General features: G+C 39.8%; 1 protein-coding gene across 1 annotated transcript in view; it reads right to left on the reverse strand.

Annotated features, from left to right (window-relative positions):
• Wdr70 (WD repeat domain 70) overlaps nucleotides 1-18700 on the reverse strand; it is a 226461-nt gene that overhangs the window by 147605 nt on the left and 60156 nt on the right. The gene's annotated exons all lie outside the window — the stretch shown is intronic.

Here is an 18700-nt window from a genome sequence, read left to right on the forward strand (position 1 = left end):
GGTATGCCAATATGGATTAGGGGAAATTTCACAAGGTCCCACTCCTAGATAAAAGCTATGGGCAATCAGTGGCAGATGAGAGAGAGAATCAGTTTCTCTAGGGATAAGCTCCCTGATGGGGAAGCCTTAAACACATCTACATACAAGCAACTCTAAATGGACTCCAGTAGGGTTTGTGTGTGTGTGTGTGTGTGTGTGTGTGTGTGTGTGTGTGTGTGTGTGTGTGTGTGTGTGTGTGTGTGTGTGCGCGCGCGCGCAGATCTCTGACTATATGTGAAACAATAATAAAGAGAAAGAAGTCACAAATTTGAGTGAGTAGAGGGATTGGAAGGGGGAAAACGTAAGATGAAAATTATGTAAATATAGTATTCATGTATGGAATTCTCAAAAAATAAAAAAATAGGAATTCAATATTTATGATTTCGGTCTTAATTCAAGAATTTACACCCAATCTTGAGTATCCTTCTAAAGACAAGAGTAGAGGACACAAGAGAAACCTATGTAAAGATAGGTGAAGGTTAGTACTAGAGTTATCTAGCTGCAAGATAAGGGCACCTAGAATCTCCAAAGTAAAACAGAAACAAGGAAGAGTTATCCCTTAGAGCAGTGGTTCTCAACATGTGGGTGGCAACCCCTTTATGAGTCAAAGGACCCTTTCACAGGGGTCCCAATATCAGATATCCTGCATATCACAATTTATAATAGCAGCAAAATTACAGATACAAAGTAGCAACTAAAATAACTTCATGGTTGGGTCATCACACTACTAGAAACTGTTTAAAGGGTCACAACATTAGGAAGTTTGAGAAGCTCTCACTGCCTTATGGCCACTGTAGGGAATACAATCCTGCTTCTACCTTTGTTTGTGATTTCTGGCCTCAAGATTTGTGAAGGAATTAATCATGTTTAAAACCACCACATTTTGGTTTTTAGACATATAGTAAGAGATTACCATCCTACAATCCACACTGCCAGAGAAACTAGTAAACAAGGAAGACCCTAAAAGAGACAAACTTTGTCTACTGGAGAAAGGGAAAGGGCCACCATCCCCTGAGCAAACTGAGAACATGGGAAAAGGGGGGAGGAAGCTACGAGAGTGAGAAGTGAAGAAAAGGAAGGATGCAGAGATCATGAGGAAGCAGAAATTTTGAGTCAGGTGTAGATTAGAAGAAAGGACATATGATGGGTAGGATTTTAGTGGGGGGGTGGTAGAGGAGGAAGGGAGGGAGAAGGGAACTGGGATTGTCATGTAATTCAATCTTGTTTGTAATTCAAAATATATAAAAAATAAAATCCAAAAAAACCCACATTTGTGGTAACTAATTACAGTAGTCTGCAGAAACTAGAAAATACTCTCAGTTTAAGACCAAAATTATATGTATTGAATTTTAATTAATACATTTGTTTTCTCTTTGCAGTGGTATGCATTAAAAATTCTAAACTGCTTTCAATTGAGTGAAGAATTAATCCAGTAAAGAATGATGCTGAGGTTGATGTGAATCAGGTTTTCTCACTGTTGGAGAAAATAGCAAGTACCATCATAAACTTTGTGGTGTTTTAAACTAATATGTAGATACAAACAAACAGAGTTGCTTATGCATATATGGACATGCCATTCTCCCACTCCGTACGCCGAGTATCTGGAAACCATGCACCATTGGGAATTTAGAAAAGAGATCTTTTATTCTAAAGATGAATTTCCAATAAAGAGGACCCAGAGCTTCCTGGAGAAATGACTGACTACAGTGCTGCCAAAGAAAAAGCAGAACCTGAAACATCACACTCTGCCAAAAAGACAGCACTGCAAAAATGATGAGGGAGGAAAAGGGTTAAAATACAGGTTGGAGGGGCTTCAACTTCTGGGAGAGTTACAACATCAAAACAAATAATGATAATAAGGGACTATAAACCATTGACTATAATAAGAACCTTTGAGTGCATACTAATACATTAAGCTAATTATTTAAAATTCCAGGAATAGTGGTACAACCTCTAATCCCAGAACTCAAAATAAAGGAAAGAAGCAGTTCAATGCTACACAGCAGGGAGAGGGAGGGAGCGGAAGGGTGAAAGGGGAAGAAAGAGATGGGGGGAGAGAGATTTTTCCAACCTACCTCCTTATAAAATGATGTTAATTGATAAATAGAAAATGATTTTGCAGCTGGGCATTGGTGGCGCATGCCTTTAATCCCAGTACTCGGGAGGCAGAGGCAGGCGGATCTCTGTGAGTTTGAGGCCAGCCTGGTCTACAGAGTGAGTGCCAGGATAGACTCCAAAGCTACACAGAGAAACCCTGTCTTGAAAAACCAAAAAAAAAAAAAAAAAAAAAAAAAAAAAAAAAAGATTTTGCAATCATCACAGAAATAATTTTTCAGAAAAGAATCATCAATAAATCTGAAAACTAGTAGAGGAAAACTTGAAACTGAACTTGATATTTACAGGACCACAAACTCTCTCTCTGCAAATTATTCAATAATTAAAAAGAAGAAAAACACATCTTTTTTTCTTTTGGTTTTTCGAGACAGGGAGTGCAAACTTGTAAGACCACTCTGGAAATCAGTATGGCGGTGGCTCAGAAAAAATGGGACTCAGTCTACCTCAAGATCCAGCCATTCCTCTCTTGGGCATATACCCAAATAGTGCATGTTCATACAACAAGGACATATGTTCAGTCATGTTCTTAGCAGCATTGTTTGTAATAGCCAGAACCTGGAAGCAACCTAGATGCCCCTCAACTGAAGAATGGATAGAGAAAATGTGGTACATTTATACAATGGAGTACTACTCAGCAGAAAAAAGCAATGGAATCTTGAAATTCGCAGGCAAATGGATGGAACTAGAAGAAATCATCCTGAGTGAGGTAATCCAGTCACAAAAAGACAAACATGGTATGTACTTACTCATATATGAATTTTAGACATAGAGCAAAGGATTACCAGCCTACAATCCTCTTCACCTAAGAAACTAGGAAAAAAGAAGGACTCTAAAAGAAAAATGCATGAACCCCCCAGAGAATGGGAAGAGGCAGGATCTCATTAGCTAATTGGGAGCATGAGGGTAGGGGAGAGGGAGCTGCCAGAATGAAAGGAGGAGAAGAGGAGGGGAGAGGAGGAAATGGAGGACCAGAAATGTTGAGTTGGGGGAAGAATAGAGCATAGCCGAATGAGAGACACCATATCAGAGGGAGCCATTATAGGTCCGAGGAGAGATCTGGCACTAGGGATTTCCAGAGATCTACATGGATGACAAAAACTGACAATCTAGGCAATGGTGGAGAGGATAACCTAAATTCCCTTCCCCTATAACGAGACTGATGACTACTTTTTATGCCATCCTAGAGCCCTCATCCAGTGGCTGAAGGAAGTAGAGACAGACATCCACAGATAATACACTGAACTGAACTCTGGAACCTAGTTGCAGAGAAGGAGGAATAAAGATCAAAGGGGTCGGTACCAGGCTGGTGAAACCCACAGAATCAACTGGCCTGAACAAGGGGGAGCACATGGACCCCAGACTGCTGTCTGGGAGGCCAGCACAGGACTGAATCAGACCCCTGAACATGGATATCAATGAGGAGGCCTCCGAACTCTAGGGGACCCCTGCTAGTGGATCAGTATTTTTCCCTGGTGTAAGAAGGAACTTTGAGAGCCCATCCCATGTGAAGGGATGCACTCTTGGCCTGAACACATGAGGGAGGGCCTAGGCCCGACCTAGGATGATGTGGTGGACTTTGAGGAGCCCCGTCGAGGGCCCTAGCCAGCCTGGGGAGTGGAGGGTGGATGCGGTGGGGGGCAGATGGGGGACTGGGGGAAGGGATGGGGAGAAGATTGGGAGGGAAGAAAGGGAGAAGGGATTGACATATGAAGCAGCTTGTTCCTAATTTCAACTAATAAAAATTAATTACAAAAAAAGAAAAATTTTACAGTGGAAAAACTTGATATACAACACCTTAAACAAGTAATCAAAGTTTACATTATTAATACAGTGCAAATAGACATCATGAACTCACATGATGAAATAAGGACACAGTATTATTTTGGTGATAGTCTTAACACAAAACCTGACACTAGGCTGGGACTCAGATCAGTGCCATGCTCAGCCCTCATCAGAGAAGCAGCTTCTTTCAGTAGATGGCAATTACCACAGAGACCCACAACTAGACAGGGTGGAGACAGAAAGCCTTTGGCACACTCAGCCCTTACATGGATGTAAACCCCTCCCCTCAAGGCTCAGGGATCTATATGGAAGAGAAGGCAGGAAGACTGTGAGAGCCAGAGGTGGTAGACTCCAAGGAAACACTGCCTGCAGACACAACAGGGCTGGTAAACATAGAATCTCAGAGATTGTAGCACGGTGCACAAGACCTATACACACTCAAGCCAGACAGAATCCCAGCACTGACAAGGGGAAGTGGGCACAAAGTCCCACCCCTAACCCAGAAGCTATCTGCATTGATACTGGCTGGGGAGGGGAGATCGGTTTTTCCCAATGGAGGGGCACTAGGTATATCAACACTCCAGGGCATGCCCCATGCCCAGGAGTCGCTGGTTAACACAAAATAAACTCGTTTGATTTGTTATTTTTTTTATCCTTTTTTTTTTTTCTGTGAGTGAGAGAGCACACAAAATTGGGAGGTATGGGGTTGGGAAGGATCTGGGAATGACTGGGGGAGGAGAAAGATTAAGATCTACAGCATATTCTTTCTGTACATTAGCATCAACCAGAGCATACTAGCCCTTTCAACACTTAATTTTGCCAACTCCTTGGTCTATCCTAGGCACCTTTTCAAGGCTTAAAAACTGGCAACAGTGAGGCTCTGTATATTCTTAAATTTTTTTACAACGCATCCTATTAAGTCACCTATCATTGCACTTCTGTTTCATCCCTGGTGGCTAGTAAGTATTCAGAAAATATGAAAATACATGCCAAGAAAATAATTGAAAGCATAAATCACTGATTAAATGAATGAGAAAAAATTTTATCAAATATATTATTTGTAATATATTATTTATTAACTTCGTAACTATTTGTATTGTTTTAGAATTTCATACATGTAATGATGGGTTTTCATCAAATCCACCCCATTCCCTCAGTTCCCCAGAAATATTCTTATTATATGCAAAATAGGGAAAGGGTACTGAAACCCAGCTCCTCAGTTGGTAAAGAACTACAAAGTATTAAAATATTCTTAGCTCCGCTGCCAGTCAGGTAGAATACCCACATGCTACCCTATTCTTTATCTGATTCTTACAGAAATCACTAAGGAGATCATAGGAGGTGGTTGTCTGAATAACATGTAAGAGAAGAAAGTGGAATAAGTATGGAATACAACACTTAAAAAGTTAGGTGGTTAGTCCGTGGGGTAATGTTTGCCTTCTGTATGTCCAATCTTAAGCTCTAGGGCCACCACAACTGGCAAAGAGTAAGCCAGCATGGAAAAGCATGGCTCTCCTGGCTTGCACAAGGCTACTGTGTCTAGGTGGGAGGCTGGAGATAAAGTAGGGAGAGATGAATCCCCTGTGTGGCAAAGCTCTAATAATCTAAACCAGAGCTACTTTTCTTTCTTTTCCTTATGCAAACATTTTTATTCTTCTGAAAATACTCCTAATTTGCATCTACAATTACTTTTAAGATATGCAGTAAATCAGCAGAAAAGACAGGTGAGGTGTTCGCTATGGACCACCAACACTCTTAGGCATAGCACTGCTGGGTGAGCTGACCTCCAGGAAGGCCTTGAAGCACCTGAGGCATTGCTAGTACATGAGCTTGAAGTGGGAATCATTGGATTATCAATGACAAATCGTTTCTGTGGATCCTAGTTCCCAATTAGCTCAATCTTAGCTTTGCAGTTTTTAACTTGATTACTTTTTTTATCCAATTTTCTCAGATTGCCTTCTATACATAGTATATAATCAAATATGACAAAGTCTTCTCTGAGTAATCTCTCTTGCCCTACTGGCTATGCTAATGCCATGATTTCTTAGGCAGCTAACAGTTCTTAGTTCTGGGGCCCAGCCTATATTCCAGTTGGAAATAGCCCTGCTATCAGCGCCACAATTATCTGAAACATTTTTACCAGTTACCAATTTTCTTTGGAGGCATTAGCAATGCTTATAACTGAACCCAAGACAATACCCACTCTCACTCCTTCCCCCTCTGCATGCTAGTATATATGTCATTTTATATGAAAGACTTGAGCATCTGTGAAATTTGGTTATCCAGTGGGAAATCAGATGTAGGTCCAATATCCCATAAATACAAAGGGATAATACTGTGTGTAAATGAACAGAATATAACCTATAGCCACCATTTACCAAAGAAAAAAACTATACAAAGACACATAATAAAAGCCAGCAGATAGGAGCTGGAGAGATGGCTCAGTGGTTAAGTGTACCCATCACTCCTATAAAGGACCTGGCTTTGTTTCAAAGCACCTATATGAGGTTCACAAGTATCCATAACTCCAATTCCAGGGAATGTGATGCCCTCTTCAAACCTCCAAGGGCACTAGGCATGTATGTGGTATACATACACACATGTAGGCAAATGAAATATATAAATCTAAAAAGGAAATTTAAAGTCAGAAGGCAAGAATACAATTTGAAAAATATTCAAATAATTCCAAAGAATTTTAAAAGAGAAAAAGGAAACTGGGTGATGACTCAGTCAGAGAAGCGCTTGCCTGATAGGGGAAGTCCTTCTGTGTATGTTTGTCTTATTGGTTGATAAATAAAGCACTGTTGGCCAACAGGGAAACAAGATAGGTGGGGGCTAGGAGTCGAGGAGGATTCTGGGAAATGTAGTAAAGAGGAGAGTCGCCATGTGAGCCCGGGAAGAGAGGACTCATGCCGCTGGAATCCTCAATAAGATAAGTCTTTATAAAATATATAGATTAATGGTTATGGTTGATACTTAAGACAAAGCTAGCAAATAAGAAATCCTAGTCATTGACCAACAACACTGCAACTAATATAAGACTCTGTGTGTTATTTAGGGGCCCTAATGTGGTGGCAGAAATCAAGCACCTGGTGGAAAGAGTTATTGTTACACTTGCCTTGCAAGCACAAGGACCTGGGCTTGGTCCTCAGAACCCAGAAAGCACGCACAGGCACTGCCTTGCAAGCATTAGGGACCTGGGCTTGGTCCTCAGAGCCTGAAAAATGCAGGCATTCGGAGAGGTCTTACAGGTCTCCAAATGAATACAGGCTATGACCACTGCCCTTAGTTGCCCAACAAAACTAGATGGTAAGAGAGTATCACTGTAGACACCACACACTTTGGTTGGTACAGGATACAGAACCAAAGGAAGGACTATGCTTAAAACTCCCCCCCACCCCCCACGGCTATGGAGAAAACTCTAGTCTACCCCTAACCCTGAGCTCTGAGAAAATGTATCTCAAAAACTAAGGTGGATGGGGTGAGGGGAAGGAGAGGGAGAAGGGACTTACATGTGAAACAAGCTTGTTCCCAAACTTGAACTAATAAATAAATTAAAAAAAAAAAACTAAGGTGGAGAAGCAATTGGATATTCCTGGGTCAAACTTCTGGACTCCACACATGATTGCATGGGAGTGTGTGCGCTCCTACTCATACACACACATACACACAATAAGAATGGCAAAAAGATGCTCAATATCATTGGTCATTAAAATGTTTCTATTGGAAATACAAATGAAATCCATTAAACATCTATTATAATGGCTAAAATCAAAAAATCAACAGCCCTCATTGCTAGAGGCTACATCATAAAAACTGGTCCATCCAAAGTCTACACACAAATGTTTAGAACAGCTTTGTTCACATGACTGTGTTGTCAGAACAGTCAATGATCTGCTTGTAGGTTAAGAGGGAGAGAGCTCAGAGGCTTTTCTGCTTCATTAGCTATTGAATGGTGATGCCACTGTCGAGATAATAAACAACTACAGAAACAGATCTATGAAGAAAAGCCATAATCTCCTTTTTCACAGTTATGCTGAGGGCCTGTTATATATTCACTGAGTCTGACCATCAGGTAGTAAGAGAAGACAAGGGAAGAGCTGTGCATGTCTAAGATGTCAATGTCAACATAGGGTATCTAAAATTGTCTGACCAGATGAGAGCAGTCAGAAGGCAAGCATTGATGAGAGCTGCTGTGAAAATACACAGCAGGTGACAATTAGTGTCCAGCAGGTCGGCCCATCAGACCCATGATTCCCTAGTGGGGCTCCCCAAGTATAACTATGAGACAGGGCTCAACAATAAGCCTGGAACACTCCAACATTTAGAGGCTGAATTGAAAAAGGATGAAAAGGAACACTCAGTGAAGCAGTAAGAAAACCAAATCGGTACATTGCTAGTCAAAGAAAGATGTTTTGGGAAGGCAAATCCACTATGCCACATACTAATTAGAGTTAATCAGTACTGTAAGAACTGAGACAGGCCACTGGGTAAGATAAGGACAAATGGCAAGAACACATAAGTGATTTAAGCACAACTAAGGGACTGAAAAATAATAATTAAATGATAAGTTCACTCAAATATATAGGCTCATTAGGGAGCCGATTAATCTTTCTAAAATGGAAATAATCTGACAATTATTTAAGGAGAGAAAAGAATTTTTCAATGACTTGCAGTTAGCAGGTATCTGGCCCAATTTGGTCTATTAATATCTAACTTTGGGCCAGGAACAACTTTTGAGCTACAATAAAAGGAAAACCCTAACAATTCAAGACACACCCAGTCTTTGAGAACTTAGACACTGAACTGCCGTGGCTCTCCCAATCTGGCACATTACTCCACATTCCCATTCTTCTGCTGTTCAAACAAATTCACTGGATTCAGGTATGTCAGTTGATGGCTCATAACAGCAAAGTTATGAGCCCCACATGGACTCGATGACAGCAAAGAATGTGGCTCAGCATAAAACCATATATTTATTTTTTAATATTTTATTTAGTTTTTTGTTTTTTATTTTAATTATAAAGAAGAGTATTTTACATGTTAATCCCAGGTCCCTCTCCCTTCCCATAAAACCATATACTTATTTAAAGCACTTTGAGGTAGGTTTTTGCAATCTATTTTTGTAGCTCAATTTGCAGATCTGAGTGTAAACTCCATAGACAACTTTGTATCGAAATTATCAAAAGGTTGAACTGGCCTGACCCAAGCAGAAAGCTGCCTGATATCACAATCAGAGGCATAGCTGGTTTCCTGCCCAGTGAGCTCCAGTTCACTATTTCCCCCTCCCCTTACGCCCAGACTCAGGGATTCTACAGACATCTCCTATTTAACCATCTCAGACAGGAGCAAGCTGCCTTTTCTTATTCAAACACCAATCCAACATCTTACTCAATCTATCCATCAAAGCTGACCCCCCCCCAAAAAAAAACTAATAATTGTGGATTAGAGTTGAAATACCACCTTAGAATATTAAAAAAATAAATAAACCAAGAGAAAATGGCATCCAGAAGATGTTAACACAAAGGAAGGAACACCTTAGCTGTTGAGCAGTCAGAAGAACACAAATAAATACATTACATTGAAAAAGCTCCAAAGACTGAATGTTATTTCTTGTTTGTAAAGACAGAAGCATGACAAAGGCAAGGGGAATGTTAAGAGCTCCTGTGTTCAAACAGAGCCCAAAATTAGTCATAACAAAATGAAGTTCAGCTAAGGATTCTTAACTGGATCTAAACAGATTCAGTACCACAGCAAACATTAGTGAAGAATTTTAAAGTGACACATAAGAACCATTCATGACTAAAACACCTTTTCATCAAATAAATTAGTTTTGGTCTTTCCCTCTTTATCTAAGCAATATGTCTTAGGGGAGGCAAGAATATCCCTTTACTCAATGGCCTTAATAGCAAATTGCATGGAAGAAGTAAGCAACTTCTTATGTTTCATGATATGCTCTACTTTGCATAGAGAACGCTACATAGCCATGACCAATATTGTATCTTGTATCACCTACACACACACACACACACACACACACACACATGCCTGGACCCTCAGGGAGGTCCAGTCCTGCAAGGTGGAGACCAGCCTCTGCCTTCTTGTTGCTTACTATACAAGGCCAGAGGCTGTGAAATCATTCTTCACTTCCTCCAATATGATTAGAGACTGAAACTCTAGGGAAACATGTGCCCTCGCAGTGTGTAGCACTTGGATCTCTGTCTCTGCCTCACTTCTCTGTTTCAATCTCTATCTTCTCTCTCTCTCTCTCTCTCTCTCTCTCTCTCTCTCTCTCTCTCTCTCTCTCTCTCTCTCTCTCTCTCTCACACACACACACACACACACACACACACACACACACACACACCTGATCTATACTAATCTAGCCACTCTGTGGCTGTTCCAAAGATAACAACATAAAAAGAACAAGCTGTAGAAGTACTGTTTGTTGTCAGAGAATAATGGGAGCCTCAAGTTCCACAAAATAAAGGTGCCCCTGTCATTGGCATGCTGAGCCAACAACCTGCTCCTGTGAAGAGATGAAATGCAGCAAGGAAGATGCTGTCGACTGACCCTGAAGTGCTTAAGCAGTTTATCAGTCTTAGTAATCACTTCAAATTAAATCTGTTTAAGAACATTTTTTTGGGTGTGTTCACAGTGTTAATTTGGGAGTCATAATACTTTTTCTCTAAAGATTCAGATAATAAGTACTCTAAGCTTTATAGTCCACCTTCTTAACTTTACCATTGGAATACAAAAGGAACTACAAACAAGAAACTAAGAGATAAGGCTGTCTTCCAATAAAACTTAAAGTTACAAAATCAGATGGAGGCTGGATTTGGCACACAGGTCATCCCTTACCAACCCAACCCTTTGTAATCAATCACACTCAATCATTTCCTTCCATGAACCAAATACTCTAAGGACCATGACCTTCAAACATCTGAGAGACATAAACACCCATCTCAATACATCACAGAGAAATTCACTCTTCTTTGGCTTACACCACTCCAATGACCTAAGATAGTCCAGCAGCACTAACTATGGCTTACTTTGTGTTTACCACAAGGTTCTTCTTCTGAAACCGTAAACTCTTAATATTTATTTACTTTGACAAATATTTTTCTCCAGATATGTATAAGTTCTAGATAGTCCACTTATTAACCACATAACCATCTGTCTTTCAATTTTTTAACTTTCCTATTTTCTAAGTCCTAAACATTAGTCACTGTCTCAGTATAATCTTAAGTGTTCTCTTTTCTTGTGAATACAATAAAAAATTTTATTCTGGAACAATTTCCCACTACTGCTCAATCAGAATATTCTATGCAAAACCCAGAATCATAAATAAAACTCAAGAATATCATGAGGAAAACAGAGATAATGGGGAGGGGGATGTATGTGGAGGTCAGAAGTCAGTATCAAGTGTCATCCTCAATTGTGTTCCACCTTCATTGAACCTGGAACTCACCAATTCAGCTAGAATAGCTATCCAGTGAGCTCCAGAAATCTGACTGTCTCTGCCTCCCCAGCACTGAGATCAGAAGCAAGTGCTGCTACGCCTGGCTTTAATACAGGTGCTTGGGATCCAAATTCAGGTCCTCATGCTTGCCTAGCAAGCACTTAACCCACTGAGCCAACTCCCCAGCCCTGCAATTCTAAGTCCTTATGATCCTACTTAAAGCCCACCCTGATACATTCAAACACAAATCAAGAAAACTGCTCCACCTGTAGATGGTGGCACTTGCCATTTCCAATCTGAGGCTATTACTATGAAAAATATTATGTGTATTTTCAGATGAACCTATTTCTGTCCTTCCCATTATTAATATAAAAAATATTCTCTCCCTACCTTCAGTGCTAATCATTTCTTTTAGGCTTAATCACAATCCTTACTGCTTCTCCAAAGATCCTTCTCACTGCTTAATATGTCTTGTTTGGGAGTTGTTGTTTTTGTTTTTTTTTTCCCAGAATTGCATTAGTTTTCAATTGCTGAGTAACATATGTCACAAGTTTAGGGGCTTATAAGACCCCTCATTTATTACTTTGTATTTCACAATGTGGCTGAACTCTCTGCAGTGTTTCACAGATTGAAATAAGGATTCCAAGAGGATTACATTCCTTTCTTGGAGCTATGAAGAAGAATCTGCTTCCAGGCACACTCAACTGTTGGCAGCTTAGAAGTCTTTGTGGTTAAAGGAGTCAGATTCACGTCTTTGCTGCTTATACACTGTGGGAGAGGAGTATCACTCTTAGCTACTATAATTCATGCCCGTTCCTTGCTGTGTATCCCTCCATCTACAAGGACAAGAGGGGCAAATCTTTCTCATACTGCATCAGACAAAAGACAAACTAACAGATGTTTACAAAACAATTTTATCCATACTCCCTGCTGAAACAGCTGAGAATCAATATCTTGAAACTTCTAGACATTACTTGATGTCATTGGAACTAACATCAGAGTTCACTGTATGGCTGAGAACTCTACTCTTCCGTTCTTCCAGGGGTCCACAGACACACTTTTGCTGTTTTTCTTCCACCACACTCTCGGAAGTGATTTGTTAGAATCATTTTCTACCTAGACAGACTAAAAATTAAATCATCCAATCTAGTCTTCTAGCAAGGCTTTGCTTAGCTTGTCTTGCTCTCAAGATTTCATGTAAACAACAAAAAGAAAGCAGCAGCACTTCCATTTTGCATAGTAACATCTTCAGCCCTGGACCAAAATTCAGCAGTAAACATTCCTCCACATCAAATCCACCCCACACATAGAATCTTTTTGCCAGGAATCTCAATACCATCTGTCTGTCTGTCTGTTTTTTAAAAGAAGTCTTGCTATGTGGCCTAGACTAACCAAACTCACAATCCTACCCTCTCAACTTTTCAAACAGCTGGAATTATAGGAATGTACCACCACACCAGGCTTCAGGAATCAATTTTAAGTGTCCTTCTGTGTAAGCTGGATCCAACAAACATATTCTTTCTTTCCTACAGTACTGTGACATATAACCTAATCAGAATAATCATCCTTTTCTACTTAAGAGTTCCTATCCACAATCAAGAAAAATGAAGACTCCTGGGCAACACTGAAAACTCTCCCAGTAACAAAAGTTATAGATTCAGCAACTCTAAAACTATGTTCTATGTATAACAGCATTGAACAGATGAGTACATACTTATGATGTTGGAAGCCAAACTTCTTGCTGCTGAAAAAAATGCATTATAAATATTGAACTAAGAAAGGCTGTGAGATTTGATTAGAATCAGATCCATCCATATGAATTCGTTGGTTTCAATATTTTTTGTTTTGTCTGTCTCTGTACTTGGTCTGCCTTCTGGATATAAAAGAAATGCCAATCAACTGACAATGAATACATCTAGTACTCAGATCTTGATTTCTAAAAGGAATTCCCTATCAAAAGCAGTCATGGGGGTTGGGGAGAACTGGAGGGATGGCTCAACAGTTACAAGCAATTGCTGGGTTCTAGCCCCAGCACCCACATGACAGCTCACAAACTGAAGTCTGCTACTCCAGTCCCAGGAGACTTGATGCTCTCTTTTGGCCTCTGTGGGCACCAGGCACAAACATGGTGCTCAGACAAACATATAAGCAATAAAACTTAATTAAAATAAATCAATAAATAAAAGTAGTCATGGCTACTGGACCTGGTGTTGCACAACTTTAACCCCAGTACTTGGTGGGCAAAAACAGGTTGATCTTTATGAGTTTGAGGCCAGCCTGGTCTATATAGCGAGCTCCAGGAAAGCCAGGGCTACATAGTGAGACTCTCTCTATATATATGCATATAGAGAGAGAGGGGGGAGGGAGGGGATGAGTTCCTGAAGAACTATCAGAACAGGAGACATACAAAATGAGACTAGAACACTATTGCACCAGAGTGTAAGAAAGTAATCCCGACTCCCCAGAATGATACAGATGTATCAAAAGGTCAGAATCTAACATTAAGGAGTTTCTACTATATTAGATTAAAAAGCTTTGGCTACCAAATGAAAAGAAATACAGCATAAATCAAATCATTGTGTGTATTTTTTTAAAGTTTTGACAGGTGGCACAAACTTTTGCTCCTAGCACCCCAGGGGCAGAAGCAGGAAAATCTCTACGCTCGAGACCAGCCAGGCCTACACAGAGAAATGCTGTCTCAAAAACCCAATTAAAATAAAAAATAGTTTTATCTATGACAAAAGCCAAAGTTGGGGATGGTGCTACAGCTTGAGGTGGAATGCTTGCCCAGCACGTAGGAGGTCCGGATTCTATCCCCAGCATCACAAAAATAAAAGAAAAGCATTAATTTAAACTGCTTGAGGAAACAAAAACATACATAGAATTCACAGTTATTTTAATAAATATTAAAAATTTTACATCTTACGGAAAAGAATTTACTGCTAAAAAGACATGACTAATGTGTTTGTTCTCCAAGTAGTAAGGGTAATTATTTGGAATGGATAGAAATCAAGGATGACTGCCTGTGTATTTAAAAATAAACACAATCCCTCTAATAGCTCAGCTAGTAGATCAGAGTATTATAGAAAAAAAATTAAATGATAAAAATAAAAACACATACAGTTTTTAAAACAATCCTCCCCTCAGGTTCTTATGTCTCTTCAATTCTCCACTTGTGAAAAGAAAATTTCCCCCTAAAAGCTTCAAAGATTTTAGGATCCCCGAATAGCCCTATTCAGTTTGGTTATATAATTAAGAACCAAATGGCACAGACTTGCTTTTCTGTTGAAAGGGATTGAAAGCAATGATGGAATGGAGAGAGATGGGATGAATTCATAAAAGAAAATTAATGATGAGATTATATAAATATTACAGTAAGTATCCACTTATTAAAAACCTACTAAAACACCTTTGAATTTAACTTCATAAAAAAGTTTATTGGTTAAGAAGTTCTGATTTATTGAATTATATTAGCTTAACAGTCACATGTTTCTAGGCTCTGTGCCAAGAAGTCCCATATGAACCCAAGTACAATGTGTGCTGAAAAGTTGAAAGTAACAGAGGAAAATATTCTGTGACTAAGAAATGTGCCCAAATTCTGGTTTTGGATAAATGTATTTGATTATTCTGTGACCACAGTTGCTAAAAGAGCACTTTGGAAACATTTAAGTATTAATTATACGGTGATTCCTGGTTAATACTGTCCTACTTTTCTAACTACCTACACCTGCAGAAGTAATCTCCCATTGTCCTAGATAAGCAGCAACTGTATCTCAAAACTCAAAAACCTGACTGTTTGCCAAGACGGGGTCTCTCTCTGTACTCTACCTGGCCCAAACTTGTCTTCCTCAAGTGCTGGGATTGTAGACACGTACCATCACAGAATCTGATTTTCAAAAAGTATCTTGTATCTCATGGGGAAATCCAACACAAGACAGATATGAATCCACCGCCTCGTTATGGACTTCTATCCTGCTGGAGTGACATGATTGCTACCCTCTTGAAATCAGATACCTGTAGTTACCCACATGCAACCTCAGGAGACTAGACATTAACATTCTCTCACAGAGGGGAATAGGGGTTCCTGGGGCAGCACAGTGGTTCACAGTTTCTGGGGAGGGGGAACTTTTCTTTGACAGTTCTTTGACAACCTCTGATAAATTGCCCATTATCCTGTAACCTATCACCTAAGCCCCAATTAAACCCACTGGTTCACCAAGCAAGATTTGAGTGGAATCTTTTCTTTGGTCTGTCCTTTGGTACCCTACCTATGGAGGGAGTCACTGATTCACATCTTCCCAGAAAAAGTTCCTATAACACCTCTATGCAATCCACATCAGTCTCTGAGGTACATGCACATAACTTCTAAAACTGTACAACACACAAAACATGGCTCCAAGACTTAAGAGACAAGCATTCTGACATCAGAAGTGTTTCTCAGGTCCAGAGCCCCATCTAACTATATTTCTTTTTCAGCATTAACCCCAATAGAGTGAAGGTTTTTTTGTAATATTTTACATATATGCATATATATTCATAGGAGTGTTCATATGGGTACACATGTGCCATGATGCACATGTGCAGATCAAAGAACAATGTTGAGGAGTTGCTTCTCTCCACCATATGAGTCCCAGGAACCTAAATCAGACTGCCAGGCACGGCAGTAACACATTTACCAGCTGTGGTGATCTGAATGAAAATGGTCTCTACAGACCCAAAGGGAGTGGCACTAGTAGGTGTGGCTTTGTTGGAGGAAGTGTGTCACTGGGGGTTGGCTTTGAGGTCTCAGATGCTCAAGCCAGGTCCAGTGTCTCATGCTTTTCCTGCTGCCTGCCCATCCAGAAGTACAACTCTCAGCTTCTCCAGCACAATGTCTGTCTGCATGCTGCCATGTCTTGCTACAATGATAATGAACTAAACCTCTGAAACTGTAACCCAGCCTCAGTTAAATGTTTGCCTTTATAAGAGTTGCCAAGCTCATGGTGACTCTTCACAGCAATAGTCTCTTCACTAACTATACAACTGCTAAGCCATCTCTTGTCAGGGCAATGATTTTAAACAAGAAAGTCAGAAATACTAGATACATCCATTTTTTTAAAAAAATACTCAAGTCACCACTACAATTTAAGTAAAAAATTATTTTTAAATTTTATTCAAATGTTGTCTGGATCATCTACTACACACTCAGGATTCAATAATAATCTACCAGGAAACAAAAGACTGAACCCCGGCATTTCTCCAGGTTCAACATGGGGCAATTTGAAACACATTGTCAATTGAATCTAATAACTCACCTAAAGCAAATAATTATATTACAGCCAATTTTCCTCATTCATAGTTTATGATCTAAGTATGGTGAGTTAGCATGTAAGTGGTCTTCTGAAAGTCTCTGGTCATACCTTCAATTAATCAATACATAACTTCATTTGAATGTGTCTGTGTTTAAGGACAGCTTGTTTAATTTATATTACAGTCAATGGCAATTTAGCTGTACCTAAAGGTAGTTTGGCTAACACATACAATGTCTTTATAATACATACCACAGACTTGTGCTGAGGAACACTAGACAGCACCATAGCCCTTTGAACAGTACATTGGGGAGACATATTAAACAGTAAAATCATCAACAAAAAGCAAGGGAGGAGCATGGGGAAAAAAGACAATATTTAAAACCCTTAATTACAACCTAAGTCCTGAAACAGGAAAAATGACAGTGCTGGTTTGTTCAAATTCAATTTTTTTGGCCACTTTGTGTAAACACACAGTCACATATAACCATGAAAATGCAATGAGTATTGATTTGGGAGTTACAAAAAAGTTTAAGCAAATAGGTAAGTCCACAAACATAGAAACCACAATATGAATTATTTCATACAGGATTCATACGAATTTCATACAGGAGTTTGACTTAGGCAAAAATCATGAGAATTAGTTTACAAGAATATGGGAATTGAAAGAGTAGAAAAAGTAAAAAATGGGAACTAAAATGAAATACAAAAATTCTGCAATAAGCTGGACATGGTGGCATATACCTTTAATCCCAACACTGGAGAGGCAGAGGCAGACAAATCTCTGTAAGTTCAAGGCCAGTCTGGTGTACATAGTGAGCTCCAGGACAACCAGGACTACACAGAGATAGATACCTTGTTTTTTTTTTTTTTTAAAAAAAAAAAACCTGCATTAAACATATCCGCTCACACTTTATCTGTAGCAGATGGCACTATTGTTCCAGTCTACCATCCCTCCTTATATCCAAATTTCTGCAATTTAAGATTGAGTTCCTCTCACTAGGGATCAGGACACATTTTTCTATTCTATTGATAAGGATCATAGTTGTGGATTTACTTTAGCTGATGGAAGATTAGTGGAAATGACATAAGCAAAGATTCAATTGTACTCCCAGAATTCCTAAGTATCTGACATCACTAGGATAAATTTAGATGCTAAAAAACATACAGTTTTGTTGGGAGCCAAATCTCAGGGCTTGGCATGAGATCCTAGGCCATGCTTGGCAGGCCACATAGTTAACCTTTACATAGCAGCTCCTTAAAACCTCAGCTCAAGAAAAGAAACAACTTAACCCAGTCCTCCACCCGCAGGCTCAGTCACCCAGGCAACCCCTTCCTGGACCTCTTACTCATGAACTCTTTACCCTGCCAAATATCCTCTTTGTGGCTTCCTAATATCCTGCCTATACCAACACCTGGTGCACAAACAACCCATTTTGCCCCTCCCCATATCCTGACTATATAAGCTAGCCTGAGAAAAGTAAAAAGTTTGCCACTTGATCAGAATCCTGTCTTGTGGTCATTCTTTCTATGTCTCTTGTCCCCATTCCCTATCCCTGACTCTCTTGCCCCAGGTTGACGTCCTGCAGGTCGGGACACAGTTCCCATTCTCTCTTTATAGAACCCAGTCATCAAGAAAAAAGTCAAGCTCCACAGAAATGTTATACTGTGAGGAAGTCCAAACTAGACAAATAGAGAAAGCAAGAGTGAGAACTGGCCACAACAAGCACCACGGTGGAAGAAGGTGAAAACTACCCAAGTAGAGAAAGCAAAACCATGATGCAGAGCAAGAGAGCAGGCATATAAACACAAGCAAAATAGGGCTAGGAGTAGAAAGGGGACAAAGAGAGATAGAGATACAATGGGCTGGTGCTCCAACTGTTACTGAGGGAGGACCAGCTGACACTACCCTTAGCAGAAGAACCTCCCAAACAAACTATACAATTTTGAAAAGCAGCATGATATTACTTTCTTAAGTTAGTAACTTTTAGGATGAATTATTACATGACAACTG

Source organism: Cricetulus griseus, chromosome 2, assembly GCF_003668045.3.
Source record: "Cricetulus griseus strain 17A/GY chromosome 2, alternate assembly CriGri-PICRH-1.0, whole genome shotgun sequence".
Classification (NCBI taxonomy): Eukaryota; Metazoa; Chordata; class Mammalia; order Rodentia; family Cricetidae; genus Cricetulus; species Cricetulus griseus.